The sequence below is a fragment of the Chrysochloris asiatica genome, unplaced genomic scaffold, assembly GCF_000296735.1.
Source record: "Chrysochloris asiatica unplaced genomic scaffold, ChrAsi1.0 scaffold00352, whole genome shotgun sequence".
Lineage (NCBI taxonomy): Eukaryota > Metazoa > Chordata > Mammalia > Afrosoricida > Chrysochloridae > Chrysochloris > Chrysochloris asiatica.
The window spans coordinates 360,357-365,717 of NW_006408870.1; the positions used below are offsets into that span (position 1 = coordinate 360,357).

At 33.2% G+C, this 5,361-nt stretch overlaps 1 pseudogene; it reads left to right on the forward strand.

Moving 5' to 3' along the window:
• The first annotated feature begins 1,070 nt into the window (after window positions 1-1,070).
• Window positions 1,071-1,771, forward strand: LOC102830326 (annotated as a pseudogene).
• Window positions 1,772-5,361: the final 3,590 nt, after the last annotated feature.

The following is a 5,361-nucleotide window of genomic DNA, read 5'->3' on the forward strand; positions in this document are numbered from 1 at the left end:
ATATATAACATTCCTTAGCCTTCTGGTTCTCTTATGAGTCCTAGTGTGGCACTGTAGGATAACCACTGAACAGCTAACTACAGGTCAGCAGAAACCCACCAGACTTTCCTAAGAGACTCTGGACAGGGTGGCTATAAATCACAAAAGACTTAAAGGCACTTAACAACAACAATATTTCTCAATTTGTGATTTATTTTCCATTTCTCATAGCAAGATAAGGATGTCGCACCATCTTTTATCTGTTTGCATACTAGAGGTTTTTAAAAAAGAAGTTTTTAAATGTTCCACCATTCCATTAATTGTCTCCATATATTGGAATTTGAAAATGTATGCTATCTTTTCTTTTGCTCATCTAATTTCTTGTTTTAATGCTGAGTAGAACTAAGATGTAAGTTTACAGTTTTAAATGTAATTGAAAGTTGATTAGAAACTTTGTACCTGGAAACTAAATGCTTAAAAATCTTTTGTTTAATGATGTATAGGTGTGGAGCAGCTCATGATTTGGGGAATCCTCTCAATACGACATTGCCAAATTATTTTGAATGTCATAAAGCATCCATTGTTCCCTTGACAATAAGTCAAACTTCTATTTCAATAGAGAAAAATCATAGATTTTTTTTTTGACCCTGAAAGACGTTTGGATCCAATCTGTGTTAGCAATATAAGGCTAAGGAAGTTTTCTTAGTAAAATTTCAGTCAATGCCTCATTACATGGAAGCTTTCTATCCCATAACCTCTATATACATAGAGATTTTGATGTAAAAGTTACCAAAGATATCTATATCTTATTTTGATTATTTATTTACCTATGACTTTCCATTAATTCAAACATGAATGTTAATATATCTTCCAAAATTCATTAAGGTCAGTTTATAAGTATCTTTCCATTGCTTCATCACTGAACTTGTAACTTTTTTTTTCCTTGTGAGTCTTTTGATGATATTTTATAAGAAAAAAAATCAATTAATATTGAACTGTAAATGAAATGAAAATTGGAAGCTGATATGTGACATGGAGACAATTCTATTTCAAAGGTTAAAAATAAATTCGTCTTGGCTTTCCAGGTAAAGATGGTGGAATGTGGTTACAGCTTTTTGCTGGCAACATTCAGCCTGTCTGGTAAACTTTTCCAGATTTAATATGCTTTGGCTGCTGTACCTGGAGGAAGCGCCTTCAATGGGAATTAAAGCTGCAAGTGGTGTGGTGTTAGCAACAGAAAAGAAACAGCAATCCGCTCTGTACGGATGAGCAAATTGTGCACAAACTGGAACCAATCACCAACCACATAGATTTGGTGTATAGTGACATGGGCCCAGATTACAGTATTAAAACATAGAACTCGAAAACTAGTTCAGCAGTACTATCTGGTTTACCAAGATACCATCCCCACAGCACAGCTGGTATAGAGAATAGTTTCTGTTATGCAAGAATACACACAGTCAGATGTTATAAGTCCATTTGGCATTTCTTTACTTATTTGTGGTGGAATGAGGGGCAATCTTATTTATTTCAGAAAGATCCATCTGGAGCCTACTGTGCCTAAAAAGCCACAGTAATGGAGAACTATGTGAACAGAAAAACGTTCCTGGAAAAAAGATAAAATGAAGATCTGGAAATTGAAGATGCCATCCACACAGCTATCTTAACCCTAAAGGAAAGCTTTGAAGGGCAAATGACAGAAGATAACATAGAAGTTGGTATTTGCAATGAAGCTGGATTTAGGAGGCTTACTCCAACTGAAGTTAAAGATTACTTGGCTGCCATAGCATAATAATGAAGCACCTGAATAATCTGTGATTTCAGATAATGTGTCTACTCTTAAACATGTTTAAAGTGTTTTGTTTTACAGATTTTTGCATACTTATTTTGACATGATTTAATTTACTGATGTTTTTAAAATTAAATAAATCATAATAAACTGTTAAATCCAAAAATAAAAAAAGATAAAAAATAAATTAGTCTTGTGAATATATACACATGGCTAGAATATGGGCTGATTTCAGCCATGTAATTTCCAGAGAAGCTCAGTTCCTGTTGCTGAAATCTCTAGACAATGTAAAAAGTAATTTCTCTAAAAAATGGTAATGTTATTATCAAATAACGAGGATAAATAAATAGAAAATTATACAAAACACATAGATATTGATGAAGTTTTGTATGCTGTGGTTGCCATCTAGATTAATAATATAAGATGTGACATATTCTAACATAGAGGAATTTGCAAAATTGAAATTAGTACAAAGAGGCACTAGTAAAGAAAATCATTAATATGAAGAAGAAAGAAAACAAATAATAGAAAATGGATATTACTGAACTGTCACCTTTAAAAACATTTTTGAAAACTGATGATACAGAAATTATGATCATGAAGATACTCATCCTTATACAGACAAAATAAATAACATCTACATTGTTGAAATATCTTTATTTTTATAAAATTAGCTCTGTTAAATAGGTGACAATATCAGGGATCCAATATATGTGGAAAATATAGGCATGTGGTGCTGAATGGTAGGCATTGGACTGCTTACTGCAAGGTGGGTGGTTCCAACCTTCCAGATGCTCTTTGGAAACATCGTGAGTAAGAGCCCACTTATGTGAACTTAACAACAACAACTTGTATACTCTGTATGTTCATCTCCACACAACTATCATAGAATTGATTCTAAGAATGACCCATTAAGAGAGTGTAGAACTTCTCCTTAGAGTTTCCACAACTGTTCATCTTTATGTGAACAGACAGCCTCATCTTTCTCTCTCGAATCAGCAACTATGTTTGACCTTGTGGTTACGCACTCAACACTTAATCTATTGCCCCACAAAGGCTGCTTTGTATTTTCATGTTCATGCATTTTAGAAGAAACTAATTAAAACAAATATGTACAACTGTATAGATAAAAATTCAAAAATTGTTTTATTTGCAGTTGTTTCCTTAGTCCATTAGATGTACCTTTAATAAAATTTTATAAACTGCAAAACATTCAAAGTAAGCTTAATTGGGCTACTTATTTAGAAAGCACATGCAGTTGTTGCTGTTGACAAGTATTATCAAATGGGTTCTGAATCATAGAGACCTTGTATAGAATTTCTAAGATGCAGCTGGTGGATTTGAACCTGCAATATTGAGTTACCGCTACAGCATATAACCCATAATATATATTAATATAATGTTAGAGACAGAATTCATAAAGGTAAACATTTATAGATAATATTTAATGAGATGCTTTGCTACAGTGTCATCACAGAAGAACATCAGACCCCATGAATCAGACGAAACATATCAATCACTAAAATTTCTCAGCTCCTAAGAAGGTAAAATTTTTCCAGAGTCAGAATTTGCATGCCTAATTGAAAATACTTTCTAATGTAAAAATCATTCTAAAGTAAATCTAAGAATGAAAATTATTTTTCAAAAATTCCATTCCTTCTCCATTATTTCTAATAATATATGTAATCCTGTAGAAAAAAATTGTAATTTCTTATTTAACCTGAACTCTGGAAGTTGCTGTTATTGTTAAGAGCTTTCAAGTCCATTCTGGCCCATATCAATCCTCTGTAGGGTTTCCAAGGAGAACCTGGTGAGCTTGAACCACTGACCTTGCAGTTAAAACGAATTTGCAGCCTGACACATTAGCCCACTGCGCCACACCAGGACTCCTTGTTATTGTTGCTGTTGGTGGTGGTTATGTGCTGTGGAGCCGGTTCCGACTCATAGAGACCCTGTACAGGGTTTCTGAGGCTATAAATCTTTACGGGAGCAGAAAGCCTCATCTCTTTCCTGCGGTAGTTTCAAACTGCTGACCTTGAGGTTCGCAGCCCAATTGATAACCACTACACTGTTATTGATAGGTGCCATCATATAGTTTTTGACTCATAGCTACTCTTGATAAAACAGAATAAAAAACTGGTCCTGTGTCATTACATTAATTGTACCTATATACCTGTGTTTGTATGAACTATTGCCTTTAAACTGTTAAATTCTGTATATGAAAATGTTGTTGTTTTTCTTAATGCCTTCAAGTCTGTTCTGACTCATAGCAACCCAGTATAGAATTTTCAAAAGCAATATAATTTGATCGAGTAAACTGAAACTTGGAAATGCATAGAGATTATCTGTCAATGAGTTTTGGGTATTGAATGGAAGCTAGAATGTTTTAAGATAATTTATAGGAAAAACAAAACAAAACAAAAACACTTCATTGTCTTGAAGACACGTGTGATAGAAACATTGACATTTAATATTATTCTAGTGAAAATTTAGAAGGAAGTGAAAAGAGCAGAAAAGAAAGCTTAGATTGTCTTTGAGAAAATACACATCATCATAATCAGAATGTTGGTACAAATATTTATTTACAGATGTTTCTTAAGAGGCCTCAGAAGACAATCATCATGTTTTAGCACTAGAATGAAAGAAAGGCAATAATTGTTATATAGTTTCAGAAACATGGCTGTGTTCTTCTTTTGGAGAGAAAGTAGAACTTCTAAGAGATGAGCTTGAATGCTTAGCTGAGATTTTCAAAGTTTGGAAATGAAAGTCTGGTTTCCCTATGATACTTATAGTAAAATGGCAGAGGAAAACTATAAACTGAGGAAAAATGTGCTATTCTTTGCAAAATTGTCAACCTTTTTAAACAGTGTGCTATCTAAATTATTGTTGCTGTTGTTAAGTGCCTTACAGTTTGTCTGACTCACAGAGACCGTGTATAGGATTTTGGAGTAGCGGATGTTGAATTTGAACTGCCACACTTGCAATTCAAACTGACAATGTGGTCTGCTGCATTATCCCAAAGTGCCACACCAGAAAAATAGTGCCATTAAATATGGCTGTAATGCACCATTCACTTTTATTGTATTCAAAATGACAACAAAAGTACCTCGACTAAGTAGGATTTAAACTCAGTTATACCACACACATGTACAAAGCACACACATGTATGTTGACAGTCATACATGTAAGCACATGCATTTGAAGAGTATAGAAAAGATAATGATGACTAATATTTTGCCATTAATTAAATCATACCATTACTGAATATACTTTATTGATGATTAACATTTATTGGAAGTGAATGTGACATAAATGAGATTTAAAATATTGTTTATTTCTACTCTATATCACATTTTCTGGTGTATGAGACTGGTGAATCTCTGCAATTCATAAATGGAAGGCATCTTTATCCTCATTGCCCTTTCTTTAAAAAATAGATTGGGTCTTTGGTGAAGATTTCTTTTTGTTTCTTTTTTTTTTCTTAAATGTTTTATTGTGAATTATGTGTTAGTTTACATGGGAGAACATTAGTTTTACATTCATTCTATCATATATCATCTCATTGCCATGGTTACAATCCCCTCCATGCAGTC